Source organism: Uranotaenia lowii, chromosome 3, assembly GCF_029784155.1.
Source record: "Uranotaenia lowii strain MFRU-FL chromosome 3, ASM2978415v1, whole genome shotgun sequence".
Taxonomy (NCBI): domain Eukaryota; kingdom Metazoa; phylum Arthropoda; class Insecta; order Diptera; family Culicidae; genus Uranotaenia; species Uranotaenia lowii.
In genome coordinates, this window is record NC_073693.1 from 308928674 (window position 1) to 308948346 (window position 19673).

Consider the following 19673-nt stretch of genomic DNA (forward strand, 5'->3'; position numbering starts at 1 on the left):
GGGTCAGCGTCCAACCTCCCGCGCATTCACGGACCCAGGTGGAAACGTCTGTCCACCTGAGATCACCGGTGGTCGTCAATTGCCCCCTGATCTCCCGGAGTCCGAATCCAGTGGTACGACACGCCGGCAAACAACATCATCGCTCGGTTAGCACGGACACACATCGTCAGAGGAAACTGACAGCATCGGCCCAGTTAGCCGCCCGGAGGAAAAATTGCAGCTCAACTAAGGTCAGATCTAATTTGATTGCTTTGTGGTATTCTATAAATAACTCCGGCCGAGTTCCGATGAAACTATTTTGACCAACTAGGTATAATTAGAATTTCGCACATAGTGTGCCGGTAAAGAAGAGCAGGTTCGATAGGTGGGATCCCAAAATAGTATTGTTCAGATTTGAAGCCTAGGAACGAGAACGTTAAAATACAAATTGTTAAATCTGAATTTTCAGCTGGTTGTCGTACTTTGAGAGAAAAGTCTCATTATTGCTTGTTTCGCGTTGTAGGTTTTGTATCCCTGTTTGGACAGATTTTCGGTTAACTCGGGTGTAAATGGGTCTTGGATAGCGATTGGTTCGGGTTGATTTTTTTGAAGGACTCGCCTTGAGGAGTCTAGCCGGGCACGAACGGAAATTGCTGCTTCACATACGAGCACGATTGTCACGTGCTCGTTTGGCGCTAAGTGAAGGCAGTTAATCAATCTCTTGATCAACAAAATTCGAGAACCGTTACATATTTAACTGTATAACCTAGCGTTACTCATTTTAAAATATTTTTGTATTTTCGATTCATTATTTTCAATAATTTTTAGACAGGCTAAAAGAAACAAAAAAAATAATATCGACACACTATCGGAAGCAGATCGTTAAAAAACAGATGAATGAATTTTGATCAGATAATGTACATTATTTTTAAGGCAAATGAACTGATATGCTCTTTAAACAAAATGAAAAAAATTTTCAATGATAAAAAAATAAAGAAAAAAATAAAAACGAATTCTGCTGAAAAATTTAATTAGCGACCATGCCAATAAGAGTAAAGATAACCAGATTTCATTTTTAATAAAAATACGATCAAAGAATAATTTTGGATAACATATGGAAAAAGATAATAAGGTACTACAAAAAGATCAACATATATTATCAGATAATTTTTATTGAATTGATTTTTTATAACAGCTCCAGAAAATAAATTTAAAAAATTACTTTGAACGAGGATTTCTTTTAAACTTTAATTTGAAATCATTCTATAATTTTTAACTTTGTTCGATATCGAACGTATTGGTCACCTTGGCTAGAATGAATAACACCTAAAGGTAGACAAGGACTTAGCATCGCTATAATGTTGCCAATCCTTTGTTATAATTCTGTATTGTTCAAATTCGCGGGAAAAGTTGAAATTTCAAATTGAAACAAAATAAAAGCTTTCTTCATTTTAAGTAGTCTCCGATAAAAGGTGTTAATCATTACCCATCCGAAATGATCTGAACCAACAAACTTATATGTATTTGTTCAAAAAATAAATCGATTAGCTAAAACAGTTTAATCCAGGATTCTAGGAACAATTTAAACTTATATTTATTCTTATACTTTCAACAAACCACGATGGATTTTTTGAAATTTAATAATAATTATTTACCATGCATACATATTAAAATCTCATTTTCATCACTATTATCTCGATTTTCATATACACATTCTAATAAGATCAAAACTTTGATTTTAAATCGGGTTTAAAACATTTCAAATCTTTCGTTTGCTCATCAAATATTATTTCCCTTATAAAAAAAACAATTTTACCAACATTAAATCATTTCATAAAAATACTCAACTCAATTAAGGATTAATATCATTTTCGACAATTAATAATTTCGCATAGCGTTTCTATTTATGCGTTTCTATGGATGCAAATAAAGTTGTATTTTCGAATTAAAGGGGGGCAAAAATGCTTGCTGAACCTTTATGCCAGCTTCTTCTTCGAAATAATTCAAATCTTCAATCCATAACTTTGTTCCCCTACTGTAGATTTTCTTGGCCCCATAGCATTTTTTTGTCTTGTCAATATCTTCCGAACTGCAAATTGCCCATCCGTGTACATCCGGAATTTCCAAATTTCCTGGTTCAAAACTCATCGATGATTTTTTTCAGAATTTTAAGTAAACGTTACATGAGTAAATTTCAACTTTAAAGTTTGTATGAGAATATTGAATATTTTGTTCTTAAAAATCAATATCATTTTTGTTTCTTCTGTGGAACCGAGGTTGCTAATGGTTTTATAGCAAATTTATAAATTCTCTAAAGGAAATTTTTCGCCAAACATTGTTGTCGAAGACCGCAACTTCTTATCTTTTTTGGAAAAAAAGTTATTAGGTGTTGAATAGGTGTATGTCTTATGGCATTGAAAAACAATAAATTCTATTGGCATCACTGCTGGGTGCCTAGCGAGGTATTGTATGACTTCTTTTCATGTTATACTTCGCGAGGCATCAGCAGTGATGTCAATTGAATTTAATGTTTTACAATGCCTAAAGACATGGGCCTTTTTAACAGCTATGATCTTTTTTGCCCAATAAGATACGAAGTTACGGTCTTCGATGAAGTTCTTCAGCCAACAACTTGTTTTTAATAATCTATGAACTGGCACAAAAACCATTAAAAAACTTGATTCCAAAGAAGAAACAAAAATAACGTTTATTGTTCAGTAAAAAATATTTAATTTTCCCATTCAAACCTGAAACTTCAAATTTACTCACACTCCTACACACTCACATTTAAATTCTGCAAAAAATCATGGATGAGTTTTGAACCAAATCGAAACTTTTCAGGCCTCAGGGTTTGATAAATTCAAAATTAATCCAAATCGACTCAGTCTGTTGCCCATGCAGTCAACATACAGTTGACTGCAGTTTTCAAAATCTTACAACTTAAATTTAATGTCATTTTCAGACAACATTCAGCTAAAATGCAAAACAAAAATGCATGCTTAAGAAAAAGAAAAAGGTATTAAATCAGCTTTCAAAATTTCAAAAACAAATCCGCTCACAACATCAGTAAGCTGAACTTAGGAGAAAAAAATTAATTCTGCAATTTTTGTCAAATTGCATTTTCTCAATTTAGGCCGGGACAAATTTCAAATCCTTCTTTTGTCACTCGGAGTTGGAACATCGCGAGGGGGGGACAATAAAAAATAATGTGAAAAACAAATAAATTGGAATAAATTTTACGAAAGCTTGTATGCATACAATATCATTGCACAAGAACTAAAAAACAAGTAATTTTTTATCGAAAAATTCATTAAATCAAGAATACAAAAGATGAAATAACTTCCACCTTCCAAAATATGTTTTTTTCGTCTTGTAATCTTTTCGATTCTTGATTTTTTTCCTCGAAATTTACATTAAATACTTCAAACTTTATTTATTTTCCCCTTCGGGTTTTTGGAAATTTCGGGGGGGGGGGGGAGGGGGGGAGGGGGGGTGGGTGTAGTGACAAAAGAAGAAATTGATATTTGTTCCTGCCTTATTTATCATCACCATGCAATTTGTACACAGATTTTGAGTGTATTTTCGAAATTTTTTGTGTTAAAATATCAATGTAAGAAATTTTTGCAGATGCTTTTTCAAACTTCAATATTCTGAATTTGGTTGGAATTGTATTTTCTTGAATAATGGAATTTTTTCTGACAAATAGAAAATTTTTCACTCAAGCAGTGATTCTAAATAAGTTCTCGTAAGTAAGTAATTTACTAAAATTAAACAGAAAATTTTTATATTTGATTTTTTTTTCGATACTTGACATTCTGAAAAAAGACATGAATAAGATATAATATGAACTCAGTATAAAAATAGTATAAATTCCATTTCTGGCTATGGTATCTGGAAGTTTTACGCTAAGCATTGCAGAAAACATAAATCTGAGTAGATTACTAGAAAACCGAAACTTCATAAATAACAGGAAAAAATAGTTTTTATTGATAACATGTATATTACATTTATATTATATGCGAGTTTTCATTGAACAAAATGGGAAGAGTCTTCCATTACAACATATCATCGAATATTAGCAAAACTTGTTTGCTAAATCAATAAATCATCCCATGAAGCTAAAACACTTTACAATATTTCGAAAATTGATCCAATTTGCTAAATTTGTTTTTTTTTTTATGTATATTGGAGCCCCCCTATTCAAAAACGATTAGATAAAACTTGGAATAATTTCATGACATCAAGAACTTCAATTTTTACAAAATTTTATCATCGAAAATCGTAACATTGCAACATTTAGAAAAAAAAATTGTAAGGAACCTATCAGCAAATATTTTTGTAGCTATTTTCTTATGCTGTTTTGATAACGTTCCATATACCTTCATTAACCTTCAAAAAATTTCATTTCTTTCTAAAACGACAAAAACCAATTGGGCGCTATCTCACACCTTATTCGTACCTATCGGAAGAATCCAAGAGAGCACAAGATTATGCTCTCATAGCCCTCGAACCGTTGCCAGTGACAATATTTTGCAGTCATTGGTTGATATTACTAAATTTTCATCTGATTTTTAACCATCTAGAGGCACTGCTAGTTGCAGAGAGAACATGACGATGATTTTCTCACTTAAAGCCCGAGCGGAAACAAAATCATTTTTAAATTTACAAACATGCCGATTTTTATATCATATCTGATTTAAACTGACTTCAGACGACATTTTATACGATCTTTTCACTATGCAGTTGGAATTGCGATCGCAACACCATTATAAACGATAAAGATTTTTTTTACCTTTTCAATGGTTTTTTTTTCAAAATCAACTGTGAAAACGCGCGTCTTACCTTTAGCGTTAATCCAACTCCATATGTCAATAATATAATTTAATAGAAAATTTCCCTGGCTACGAGTAGAAGACATCAAAGTGATACAAATTGAGAAAAAAGAGTTAGAATGTCACAAACAGAATGATTATGGTTTCATTTGAAAAATCTAATCAAACTTCTCATCACTAATTCTACCAAGACCAAATATAATATTTTACGACCTTAGTTATTGATTGTAGAAAGTATAAATGTTCAGAATGGTTTATAAACATTAAAAAATCAATCTTTTATATAAATTTGATCAGGACTTTGACTGAAGGTATGAGCATTTTTGGGGTTTTATTATTCCGGAACAAATATCAAACTCTTTTTTGTCACTCCGATTTTTTTCAAGATCCTAAAGTGGGGAAAAAATAAAGTTTAAGGTATTTTAAACGAAAATTTTATACATTCTTCGAAAATTCAAACAGTTGAAAGAGCGCAAACCAAACTGTAGATAATGGGAGTATTATAACCTGTTGTTTACATTTTTTTTTTCAATAGTTTGTTCTAAATTTGCTCGATTTTTTTTTATTTTGTTCAATGTAGATTGTATACAAGTTTGTTGAAAGCCAGCTTTTGTACATTTTTTCCAATTTATTGAAAATTTGAATAAATTTTTACTACAGACCCCCTAGCCCCCTAGCCCCCCTAGAAATAAAAATCAATTAAAAACAATAGGTTCAGCTCGTGTACTTTTGACAAAAATGAAAAATCTTGAATTTTCGGTTGAAAACATAAACTTGACAACATTTTTACATACACGAATGCCTTTAAAAACGCTTATTTATGCATTGAAACATAAACAATAGGTTGCATTTTTTTAGAGTTTTATATGTGACCTTGTGGTACCCGTGTCTAAAGTTTTACAATCAATAAAAAGTGAAAAGTATGAAAACCTTCAGAAATCATCAAAAAGGCTGAAAGATTTTCAACAAAGATATATGGTTTTGAAATCCAGGTGGAGTATTTAAAATTTAGGCTTTAATCTTAGAAGAAAGCCCAATTTTTTTCTAAGTTCCAAATATTTGTTCAAGAAGTTCTCACACCGTCTTAGCTCAAAATATAAATAACTGAAACACTACAACTGCTCTTTACTTCAGATAATACTGAATAAATTTTTGACAAATTGATTTAAACTATAATATTGATACACTCTACAATCAATAACTAAGCTCGTAGAATACTATTTCTGGTCTTGATAGATACAGTGGTTAGAAGTTTGTATAGATTTTTCATATGAAATAATACTCACTCTATTATTCACATTACAACTCTTTTCTCTCAATTTGTATTATTTTGATGTCTTCTACAAAGTTGTAGCCAGGGAAATTTTCAAATAAATCATGTTATTGACATATGGAGGAAGATTAACGCTTCCGGTAAAACGTGCATTTTCAATGTTTCTATTTATGATTTCGTCTTTGAAAAACCATTAAAATGGTTAAAAAATAATCAAAAAATAAATTGTTCTGGACTTCCCGGTGGATTATTTCAAATTTGGGCTCAAATGATAGGGAAAGGCCCAGATTTTGAATGATGCAAAAATTAGCGATGGTAATTTTCGGAAAATAAAGTTTTCTCCCAGAGACACCATGTTTCGTAAGGAAGATACCATAAATCTCATAATTTGTATGATAATTAAAGTTTTGGTAAATTGAATAATCATTTGAGGAAAGAAAGAAATGGAAAAAAGAATCATAATCGCTTTTTTATTTCAAATATTATGAATTATTAAACGAGTACTGTTTGTAAAAATTGTGCGTGCAGACAATTGGGAGCTTCCAAAATAAAAAAAAAGTCAAAGCATTAAAAATTCAAGTAAGGCATTATCAGCAACGAAATTTTTAAAATCGACATTGATAAGCCTAGTTCAAGAATGTTTATTATTGAACTGAAAATGGTCAATAAACATTTAGGAAAGCCAATATAAAGTACTTATTTTTGATATCTCCAAAACAAAATTTTAATGAAGCAAAACGAGGCATAATATTGAAACATTAGCAACAAGGTCAATTTAGGATCGTGCGATTTATAATAGTAAGCAATGTCAGAAATATCGATTGTCCATAATACACTTTTCTTCAGGGATGAAATTGAGCATAAATCTAGGGATGAAAAATGTAATGAAGATCTTTTTTGCCTCGGAATAGCATCCACTTTGATAAACTGTGTGATTCCTAAGAACAGATCCGATAAATTTACGAGATTCACCGAACAGAGAGTATTCTCAGGTGTTAGCATTTGACATCTATTTGACAAATACCTGTTATCGTTGCGGATTGTTAGCTTAACATCTGTTCATACATTCCGCGCAAACCATTGCACAGTGGTGCAGAACATCAATCTATTTGTACGAAATTAATAGTACCCAAGGATGAAGAGATAGACAATTGATGTCTTCAGCAACATTGTTCAATTTTACATGGAGCATATTTTAGTATCAACATTTTTGCCGAGGGGTCCACCGCTAGCGAGATAAAAATACTAACTTTTTTTTTAATTAGGGCTATCACATCACCCTCAGAAGTTACAGTCAAAGTAAAAAAAATCTCTTGAAAAAAATAGTTTTTTGAACCTGACACGTCGCAGACTGGATAAAACGGTTCGCTGTTCTTGAAACAAAGTTGTAACAAGCCACGATCTACAATTCTCTCATACATTCTGATGGGTTTATAAGTTGCTGAAGCCCTTTAGAAAGCATTTAGTGTAATTTATTGGCCATTTTGGAATGGATGGACTTTGGATGGACGAGCCATCAAAAAGTGCACATTCTCGCAACACCATTTTTTTATGAATAGTTTTGATGATAAGCGGAATCATTTCCATTTGAAATTAGCGGGGAAATCGATGGAACTAGTAGAGATTTGAATGATTGAAAATACAAGTTTTGTTACTTAAACAATAAGCTAGTTTTGATATAATATAGTTTATGTTACGATTTTTCTACTATAAATGTTTTTCAATAAGAAAAAAGCATTATCAATCAATCAAATCTCTACTAGTTCCACCGATTTCTCCGCTAATTTCAATTGAAAATGGTTCCGCTTATCACCAAAACTAATCACAAAAGGGGCTGTTGCGAAAATGTGCACTTTTCGATAGACGAGCCTTCCAAAATGGCCAATAAATTACACTAAATGCTTTCAATAGGGCTTAAGCAACTTCTAAACCCATCATAATGTATGAGACAATTGAAGATCGTAGCTTGATACAACTTTGTTTCAAAGGCAGTGAACCACTGTATCCAATCTACAAAGTGTCAGGTTCAAAAAACTTTATTTTCAATAGATTTTTTTTACTTTCACTGTAACTCCTGAGAGTGATGTGATAGGACTTTCACATATTCAATAAACTTATGTATTTTGATCAGATAAACAACTTTGTCGAAGGTATCAAAGCCCTTATTTGAAAATCAAAAAAGTTAGTATTTTTATCTCGCTATCGGTGGACCCCTCGGCAAAAATGTTGATACAAGAATATGCTCCATGTAAAACTAAACAATGTTGCTGAAGACATCAAATGTCTATCTCTTCATCCTTGGGCGCTATCATCAGTCAAATATTCGTATATCAAAATTTTTAATAAGTAGTTATTCAGTTTCAAGCCGAAGGCCGAGAAGTGATTTAAAAGGTGCTGATTTTAGAATCCATTTCTTCTTCAAGATTATGTTGTTTTGAATTTAACTCTAAATTGATTTTAAACTATTTCTATTTCGGACAAAACGAATTAGTCCATCGTTATCTAACAGCTTAATTCGGTATGATACTCACACAACGTGCACCACAACCCACCCAACTCGCTGGACATCGATTAACATTAATTGAATGAATTGGCCATTTTCCCTGAACGGTTCTGTTAACCATAACAAAACATGTCGGCCCGTCTAAACTATTCAATTAACCGATTGGATAGCTCTAAAAGCGGTTCTGGCCAGCCCACCCCGAAACATCATGTTCATCAAATGTTCGCCAAACTGCCACGAGCCAACAATTGTTAATGAACGGTGTAAATTTTCGTAAACATTTGCCTCTCAGCAGCGGATTGTTGGCGAATTATCATTTGAACTTTTTTTACCCACTAACCGACTTTAGGGATTCGCTCAAATCATTTGAACGTTTCGTTGCGTGAACCGTTTTTCCTCCCCCGCACTGCCTCACCTATTTTAACAACGTGCGTTCATTCAAATCGATTATCCGCGTTTATGCTCAGTTTTGTTGCTAATCTCAACGTACGTCGGCGATTTTTGACTAATGGAATAAGCATCCATATAATCATACACCCTTCGCAAATAACTCAACTCCGACTCCAACTCGGCTTAGTCTACCGACTACATATTTGTTTGCTGCTTGTATCGCTGTCAATCCAATTTCATTCGAAGCTTATTCTTTTCGACGTGTGTTTGCCTGTAGTGTAGGATTGATGATTTAACTGATTTGGTGAGTTTTTTTTTCAATCCACTCGAAATACTTATTGAATTATGTTTAGTTGTAGCTTTTCAGAACATGACCGACTGTACAGAGCATATTGGCCAATATAAACATCATCTTCTGACAGAGTGACATTTCATACACGGGGGCAGGACGTGCCTTTGGCATGTTTTCTCGTTTCTTCTTGCTTTTCGAGCATACTTAAAGGTGGTGGCGTGTAATCTTTCACGAAGTTGCACTTGTACCTACTTACATGCAACTGGCAGGTTTTTATCACTCCCTTAATCTGATCTAACGGTGTTGGAATACCTCACTTCTCCGTTGTTGAGGTTGAGATGGAAAGTTTATCGGAAGAAAACCTTAAAGCTGGAAGAACATTTTCCATTGATGGACATTTCAGTGCAAAGTAAACATAAATATGAGGAGTTTCAAATTGTTTCACGGGTCAAAAATAAAATTTTGAAAATTGAAAGTCACACACCACTACATTCAAGCATGTATTTCGAAATGTGAAATTCGGTTTAGCACTAATCGATTAATGAGCTAGTAAATGGTGATACGGTCAATATTTGGTCAAGGGAAAACACGTGTAAATCGGTGAAATCGTTTATTTAAAAAATCAAATTAAATTTCTTTTTCAAGTTTAATTAGTCAGGAAAAATATTCAGTTAGGCTTCCGCTTTTCCAAATCCGAATTGCCGGGCCTTACGCTCAACCCCTGCCATCAGATTTTGTACAGCCACCTTGTCCACCTTCTCCGTCGCAGAAAGCCAGTTTGCCTTGAACTGCTGCTCGTCCTTAGCAGTTTTTTGGTCTTCTTTAGGTTCCGCTTGACAATAGCCCAGTATTTCTCAATTGGGCGAAGCTCTGGCGTGTTGGGAGGGTTCTTGTACTTGGGAACCACCTGCACGTTGTTGGCGGCGTACCACTCCATGGCCTTTTGACCGTAATGGCGAGATGCCAAATCCGGCCAAAACAGTACGGAACAACCGTGTTTCTTCAGGAAAGGCAGCAGACGTTTATTCAAACAAACTTTCACGTAAATTTCTAGGTTGACAGTCCCGGAAGCTATGAAAATGCTGCTTTTCAAGCCACAGATACAGATGGCTTGCCAAACCAGATATTTCTTAACGAACTTTGACAGTTTCATGTGCTTGAAAATATCTGCTACCTTCTCCTTCCTATTGCCGTATAAAACTCCTGTCCCGAAAGCTGCTTGTAGTCGGCTTTGACTTAGGTTTCGTCGTCCATTACCACGCAGTCAAATTTCGTCAGCATCGTCGTGTAGAGCCTCCGGGATCGCGCTTTGGCCGTCGTATTTTGTTTATCATCGCGATTTGGAGTCACTACCTTCTTGTAAGTCGATAGTCCGGCTCGTTTTTTGGCTTGATGCACGGTTGTAGACGATACACCCAGCTTATTTGCGGCATCTCAGAGAGAGAGGTTAGGGTTTTGTTTGAAACTACCGGCAACTCTCTTTGTCTTCTCAGCGGCTTCCCGTTTTCGATTTCCCTCCGATCCAGACTACCTGGCTGTTGACAAACGTTCCCCAAACACTTTAATTACATTTGTAACGGTTGATTTGGCAACTTTTAGCGATTTTGCCAGCTTTGCGTGCGAGTAGCTCGGATTTTCGTGATGCGCCAGCAAAATTTCAATACGCTGCTCTTCCTTCCAACTAAAGAGTAAATTCCAAAATCAAAAGAGGAGCAACATTCTGCACACACACACCTTCAAAATGAGTGGTGTTCAGGTTTTTTTAAATGCAAAATTGAAAGAAAAACGTCAAGTTGATATTGACCAAATTTTGACCGTGTCATTTAATCTCAGAATTCCCATATCATCTAATTGCTTTGACGTATTGAATTTTTTTTTATAAGTAATGAAATTGGGGAAAATAAATCTTTTCAAACATATATGAAAATTGAGAGTCAAATGGAAGTTTTGGCCGCTAGGCTTGGATTTTCGAAAAAAAAACTTCTATTTTTAAACTTTTGCAACGTTGTACCTTATTCAAAATTGAAATTCAAAAATTTAAATCCTTCAGTCTATAATACTTTATCGAATAGTAATGAATATGTGAAATATTAGAGAAAATATGCATTAAAATAACTTTAATCAATACTCTTGAACTTTTGATTGTGTTATTGGAATAAAAGGATTCTTTTCCTGAATCAAAAATTGGAAAATCAATAAAAAAAAAATCACGTTTTAAAAAGTTATGGCATTGTGGACCCGAAAATTTTCATATTGCATAATATTTTGAGCGCCATCTTTTGTTTCAGTTATAATATTTGAAACAGGCATTCTTCTTTTAAATTCATTGGTGTGATTTTTAATAATTAAGTCATATTATCTTCAAAGATTCAAAATTTTAACTTAAAATCAGGGTTCAGAACACAAATTTTAAAAGATAGATTCAATTTCATTATTAATAATTTATGATTCAAACTTCAGAAATAATTTTTTTTGGATTCATAATGCTGTGTTTCGAAATGTGAGTTCCTATCGTATTTTTCAGATTTTGTTATTTACATTTCTGAATTCGCGAATACGAATTTTTCTATTCAAATGAACATTTTTTTTTAAATGATTAAATTCAGATTTTAAAATGAATAGATTACACTAGTTTACAGCATTTTTGAGCTTAGTAAACAGACGGTCAATTTTAATGTGAAATTAGGCGCTGAATCCGAAAATGAATTTCAAAAAAATCTCAGTAGAACCGTTTTTGAATTATGCTCCAAATATGAAATTTCGGTGAAATAAAAATTTTTCTTGTACTTAGGTTAAAATATCTCGGACGGCATAACAGTTATTTGAAATCCCCCTTTTGCACATTGATGATGAATAAATTTTCTATCGATCATCTGCACACTGTTTTTGCATATGATCAACAGTATTGTTGATGTTAGTGACTTTATGAATTTAGCTATCAAATTATAAAAAACGCATTTTTTGTAAGAGAAAATTTTGCTTCAGCGAAAGTTTTAGACTCAATGGTAACATTTAAAAAATCTGACTTTCATTTGCGCTTGAATTTCAATTCATCACAAAGATTTAAAGTGGTTATTTTTATAGTTTTATAGTTTTTAATAATTTAACGAACCGCAGTACACTTATCATAGTATAGGAAGAATGAAACACGATAAATCTCACTCGCTCCAAGTCAAAATTATTTATAAGCTTACCTGAAGGTCACATGCCAAATTTGTGATTATTTTGAATAAAAATTATATTTTTCCATACATTTACATTAATTTATAAATACATATTTTCCATAAGTTTGAAACAAACTCTGAAAAAACATAACTTAAATCCTGAATGAATGGAAATTGATACTTACAAATTTTTGTTTCATGCTGCAGAAAAGTTTTTTTAAATGGTTTAAAAAATTGGTGATTAAATTCTATAAAATAGAGAAAACATTGACTGCATTTGTGCATAAAAAACCCAGGAATACTAGACAAAAATCAAGAAAAAAAATTTTGAAAAAAAATTCATTAAAACTAATCCACAATCTTAAAATTGTATTTAAGACTTCCGAAAATACCTTTCATAATGATTTTGTAAAACTTGCCCAAATAGTTTTGTTTGGGAAGCATTAACAAAAAAAATGGGTAAAACTCTATTTGATATTTTTAACATTTCGTTTATTTGAAACGGCTCGGACCTTTCAGTTTCAAGAAGCCAAAAAAATATTTTTTTTGGTTAAAATAGCAAAATAAAGGGAATAAATTCGGGCATAATCGGAGCTTTTTTAAATGAAATCCGGCAACCTGGCCAGACTGTTCCAAAATTCTGTATTATCTAAATATGGGCAAACCCGGATAAAATCGGGCAATCTGGCAACGTTATTCAAAATCATTGCTTGAATTTTCAAATAGTTTTCGTCTGAAATATAAAATCTGGTTTAAAATTCTAATTCTGGGTCGAATTGTACATTTTGTAATTGATTTATATCCCAAGATTTGAATCTAAAATATGGCAATGATATAGGACGGAAAAAAAACAGTTTGCACTTGATTTTAGCATGGTTTGATTTTGGCACATTTGCCAAAATGGAAATTAATCAAATTGGACAAAACAACAAATTTTAAAAATTCAATAACAATCATTTTAAAGAAAACTAGAATAATGATTTAAAAAACATCCAAAAAAATGCTTTAAATTGACTAAAATATAATAAAACGTGGCTTTGGCCAAGAAAAAAAATTATAATGAAATTTTCAATACCTTTAAAATTTAACTTCCACTTCAGTAGTAGAACGGACAGTCTTATTTGAGGGAGACGTTTTGAGAAATAAAAATTATTAACGCAAAATCTCATTTTATTATAGCTTAAGCGAAAATTTAATGTTGAACCACTGTCACGCTAAATTTAAGTAATTCGAACTATTTTGCTCAAAATAAAAAAAGTTTCAATAGGGGAGAATGAGTATACTTGATCCCAAAAGGTACTTGATTCTTCAGCTGTATCTTAAAACTGGAATGTCTAACCTAGAATAAATGTTCGAGAAAAATTTGCCAAATGGAAAACAATAAACCTGTTTTTTGAGGAAAAAATTTAAAAAAAAGTTGAGTTGTTTTTAAAATCAAACAAAATAAGACTTGAACACCTTTTTCAAACATTTTAAAATGTTTTCCATGCGTAAAAATTTTAATGGAAATATTTATTCCAATATGTCAATCGTTTGAGTATAATATGAACTTTTTAATGGCATATTTTTAAAGCAATTGTAAACTTTCAATTTTTTTAGAAAAAGTTTTTCAAATGTATGTCCAAATGTCCAAAAAGATATATTTTTTTTTCTTAAAAAGGCGTTGATCATTGTTAAGCATGATATTAATAATATTTATTTATTTACTTATATTTATTCAATCATTTCCAGATAAAACCGACTCCAAAAAGTGCTATTATCTTAAAATAAGAAAATTGTGCCTTGAAGTTTGAATTGAAATAGGGTAGTAGACAAACTTTTAGAATTCTTTTTGTCTGACACTTATAAACTGTAAAATGAAAAGTTAAATAACCAAAAATAGTCAATGTAACTTTTATCTTTAGATTTTGCTTGATTATTGCCAAAGCTTTGGACATATTGATTAAAGGATCCAGTCTCCTTTAACTTACAAAATATCACAATTTTTTAGACCCACGAAAACGCTTCTAGTTCATCTACGGGTTCCTGTATCGATCTTATTTATGCAGCATATGAATTTGAAATGACATGCTAACAAACGACGATTTGCAATTTTCTTTTCAAAAATATTTGATGAAAATGAGAAAAAAGGAAAGTAAAGTATCCCCATTCTCCTCTACAAATCAATCAATGAAGCTGCGATTTTTTTTAAGGGCAAAATTTAAAGACCTATATTGAGCATTTCTAACATTCATTGAAAGCTTTATGCAAAACTTCAGCATGTAAACACTAAAAAAAAAGTTCTAACTATTGTGTTGCTGACAGTGCTGTATTGCTGCTGGTAAAAACGTTTGAAGTATTCGTAACAGAAATTTTGGTGCTTTTGTCGTTGAATATTTCTTATATATTTTTTTATAACAATGATAAATAGTTTTTTTTATAATAAACCATTTAGAACTGTTGAAAATAGGTTCCAAATCACGCTTCTTTTTCTAAAACTTATTTTATTTTTCCAAACATTATCAGTTGCTATTTTATGGTAAGATGGATTAATGAATTTTTTGAAAAAAAAAACAGAAGTTCTTTTGACTCTTCCGTATGCTGCAAATCAAAAAAAGGTGAATAAATTTGAATCTAAAAATATCATTTTTTTTAAAACATTTTTAAAAAAAGTTTTCAGATTTTTATTGTCGTTATAACTTTTGTTTTAAAAGACTTATCTCGCCGAAATGCCATTAAATATTTAAAAATATCAAAAACTACTTAAGAATTTGAATTCAAAGTTTTAAAATTCATTAATTCAAAAGTTTCCTTAGTTTAAAAAACTATGTTAGAAAAGTTAATTATCTTACCATTATCTTACCATTTTGAATAAGTCGAAATAATTGTTAGAAAATTATTCAGAATAAACGAATACCTAAGCCTAGAAGATGATGAGCTTATTTTTAACAGCAATAGCTAATAATAACAGCAAACTTGAGAAAAAAATTATCCAAAAAGTCAACCATCTGGTACATGTTCAGAGCTCTAGGACAAGATGAATTCGACTCCACAATTCAACAGTGCGCTTCATCACTTTCCGGAACACCAAATTACTCACAGTTCCCATCGTCGTGTTTCAGTTTTGACAGCTTAACAACCAATTGCTCAAACATCCATTCAAAATATTAGGAAAACTGGAGCTCCGATCTTCCAAAAACCACCCCTCAACTGTTTTTCTCGTCACTCGCTTCCAAAACAATTGCACCGGTCAGCTGTTTCATATTTTTTTCTCAGATCGCATGCATCCATAAATCTTGTTCACAGTTACTCGTCCTCTACATCGTTCATCAGTTTTCATCAAGCTCAATACGACGACGCGACGTCGAACAACTTCCCTTCAACGTTAGGAGTAGTTGATATTTAGCATATTTTCCTCCCCTTAGAAGATTGCACTTAAACGACCATCCCTTCGATGGAAGTTCTCAATTTGAAATAGGTAGAGAAAAACATCCAGAATACACAGTTGCATCACTTTGCCCCCTAGTTTGAATCTCATTTTCGTTCAATAACATTCCACGAGCACTGGGTTTGAGCGATTTTTTCCGAGCCCAACTTTTAATGAAAACAAGCTTAATCGATCGATCACTGCACTGACTGGTAGAGGGACTTAGAACAAACATCTTTTCAGTCAAGAAGACACTAGTCGAGCCCTCTATGCAAATCCTCCCGCACTTCCATATTCCGAAGCAGCTAATATGCATTGATCACGATCTAGCTGCAATCTGGCGCTAGAATATGAGAAGAATCGCCCAACTAGAAGCACCCATCCTTGAGAAGCTTTTAACTAACTAGGCATACAAAACTGGTAAACCGGCAATGGCAGCTAATTTATTTGCTTGAAAAAAAAAAAACACAGAACACTTACTACACTTATTGAAGAATTTTCATCGCTTACAAGAGGTATTGAGGAGATTCACGACACTATTCACTAGTCAGTTTAAGAACTCCTCTAGAATCTTCCTCAAACAGCGCAATCCACAAGGAGGAATCTTTAAAATCTGAAAAAAACAGCTCCGAAAAACTTCCAGGAGCCACCACACGAGAACCCGCGATCTGGCGCAAGTAAATACGCGACCGAATTTCGAGAAGTATTAAACGAAACTGAACGACGTGCGCCTGGGAAAAAACGCATCTAGGCTTCTAGAAGAGCGAGCGCCCGCGCGAGTTCGTTTTCGCGAATTCTCGACCTGCTCTGGGGAGACGACGCCACCAATAGTCAATACAAACCGAACGGTGGAGATGAGCAAGCATGCTGACGAAGGCGTCGCCGCCAGACCGTCTTGGCGTCGTGAACTTGTCCGACTGCCCTAGTGACGAGAGGATGGCGCCGCGGCGCGTCGCGATTAATCTCACGGTTGTTTTACTCCCCTGCATGCTTTCCGGTTTGACGACGACGACTGAAATAAGCAGTTTCACTAGTGAGACGTGAGTTCGTAAAGCTTATAAAGTATACTTTCTGTGAGATGGAAAGCTTTGTTTATGCTTTGCTCTGGCTGGAGGTTATCTCTGAAAGCTTTCGCGAATCAAACCGTTTGGGGTTTGAATTGAAACCAACAAATTAGCATTTTTGGTTTCTGAAAATAAATTTTCCATATAAATACTTATATATGTACATATGTCGCGTGATCAATATGTCGTTTTAAACATAATGTAAACAAACAGTTTTATGAAAAAAATAAAAAATAAAAAAACTGATGTTAGCGCCAAACAGCAACAGCGCGAGCCAAAAAATGATTGATCATTGATATCCGCGTCAGACACAAGCAGAAACAATCGTTTTACCTCTGCCACACGCATCTCCAGTGGTCAGGACGAACAATGCGTGTGGCAGAGTGGAAAACGGAATGACCGATAATCGATCGTACTCGATCGGTAATTACGTGCTGCTGATAGCAGCTGGTTTGTAAATAGAGATAGAGTTAACGAGTCACCCGTGTGGGTCAGTCGAATTGAAAATACAGTCCACTGATTGCTTGATGTTAAGTGTTTAATATTTCTTGTTAAAATAAATGTTTTCCCGTGATCGTATCACATTCAAAGTGCCGTGTTTTTAATAGCGATTCGAACTAAATACGTCTGAGAATTTCGCGGCTTATTCGTACTAGCAGCTTTCGGGATTTGGCCCCAACAACTGACATAAATTAGTCGCATCTATTTACAATTGAGAATATTTGTAGTATGGACAACATATTCTATCTGTGAAGTACACATTTAAAAGTTGTTTTGATAAGTTTTGCAGCAGTTTTTTGTGAATTTTCAAAATATTTCATGTGACGTAATGAAAGATAGCTCACGCGAGATATGCTTTTTTAAATGTTTTTAAGGGGGGGTAGGGTCTAACGGGTAAAAAACACACCATTTTCACGGTTTTTTTCTAGAGCTATCGTTCAAACAATTGTATTCAAATTTTTTGCATTATACAAAGCATTGTTAAAAGAACATTTAGTTATTTTTTCGTAGAAAAATATTGAAAAATGAGCCGGTGACGGAGCACTTTCGAGGATGCCTTTTAGAAAACAGGATTTGCGGTGGACACTGTATCTCAGCACAGAATCATCTGAAGTCGAAAAGTCAGAGCAAAATATTTTTAATAGATGTTTTTCTGGACCCCAAACGTTTTTATTTAACTTAAAAAATTTTTATGAAATTTTTGTGGCTGTTTGAAGTAAATACTACGATTTTTCTCGAAAAAATCCGCCATTTTTTATCTGTAAAATCTCCCCAAAGTAAAAAATAAAAAAAATAAAAACGTTGGGGTCTGGTATTTTATATGTAGAAAATATATTCCAAATTTGAAAAGAATCGGTGAAGTAGTTTTCAAATGACGATGTCCACGGTCTTTAAAAATGTGCTTCCGAGAAAAACGCGTTTGAAGTTTCTGCTCTTGCTTTCTTGCAGTATTAGATAGGAGAATAAAGGCCTATAATTTCTACAGTTTTGCTTCAATTGACTTGAAAATTTGACACAACATTCTTGAAATGTTTTACAATTAGAAAATAAAAAAATAAAAAATCGATTTTTTGAAAGTGTTAGACCCTACTCTCCCCCCCCCCCCCTTAAGCAAAACTTAAGTGTGGTCCGCCAGCAAATCTCACCTCTAAAATTTGGCCCGTCTGATGAAAATGTTGGCCACCCATGCTTTACAGTATTCATCGGAGTCTGATTCACAGAAACTTCATATCAAAGGGTAATAAACTCTATTTTTTACAAAATGGCATTGAAAACTATCAATTTGGGTAGATGTTAAGTAAGAGAATTTTCTATTGCTTCCTGGGACTCACTTTTCAAATTAAAGATAGGCGTTATCAGAGTCTGTTACATACATTACATACATTTGAATAATATTCCTGGTTTGATTGATGATAATAAAATAAGAAATTGAATTCAAAATTGTTAAATTTCTTTTTGAATTTTGTGCTTAGTTCTGATATCTGGTTCAGTGGTTTTGAAACATTCAAGCACGTAAAACAGACGAGAAGACTTTCTTAAGTTTCCTAAAATTTCAATTGCTTTTTAACCATGATAAAGTTCTCAAAAAATCAGTTTTTTATACGTCTTTTTCAGAGATATTTTCAGCTTTTGGCTGATTCGTCTCTTAGTCACAAAGTTGATACCATTCTTTTCGCAAAACAACTGAATACATTCTTAACATTAAAAAAAACCAACTCATACTTTCTAGGTTTTCCTTATACTCATTTGGGACAAGTGAGAAGTTCTCGTGATATTACCATTAATATGAACCATGATTATTTGATTAGTTATTTTGAGTATGTTCAAATTTTTACAGTCACATTGTTGAATATTATTTTTCTTAAGTGGTATGCCATTCTTTAAAATGTTTATATTATTACAAGGCAAAATTCCGGAGTAAATAAAGGTTACCAGGATCTTTCCTGCACGTATACGAACTGTTTTATCTAAAAAAAACTTGAAAATTTCCAGGCATTTGATTACAAAATATTAAATCAATTCAATCAGGGCAATATCCGAGCAAGTATGGTCGAAATCCAGGAACTATTCAAAATATCTCATAAAAAGATGCACCTGAATCATTTTTTTTTCTTCAGAACGCATCAGAAGATTTTGAATCGTATTCTCAGCTTCCAGAAACCATTCATGGTTATTTTGTTATAATTGTTTCAAAAAAAAAGTTGTTTATTTCAAAAATCAAAACTAATAACAACTCATTAAAAATTGTTTGCCTCAAAATTATTAAATC

The 19673-nt window shown here is 32.9% G+C and overlaps 1 protein-coding gene across 2 annotated transcripts in view; it reads right to left on the bottom strand.

Moving 5' to 3' along the window:
* Positions 1–16535, bottom strand: part of LOC129756339 (location of vulva defective 1) — a 760372-nt gene extending 743837 nt beyond the window's left edge. Inside the window, exon 1 of one of the 2 annotated variants that reach the window (XM_055753197.1) lies at positions 16320–16535. The gene's annotated coding sequence lies outside the window, so the exon portion shown is untranslated. The remainder of the gene's footprint in view (positions 1–16319) is intronic. The other variant, XM_055753198.1, reaches the window with a different exon arrangement.
* Between the last annotated feature and the right edge of the window lie 3138 nt (positions 16536–19673).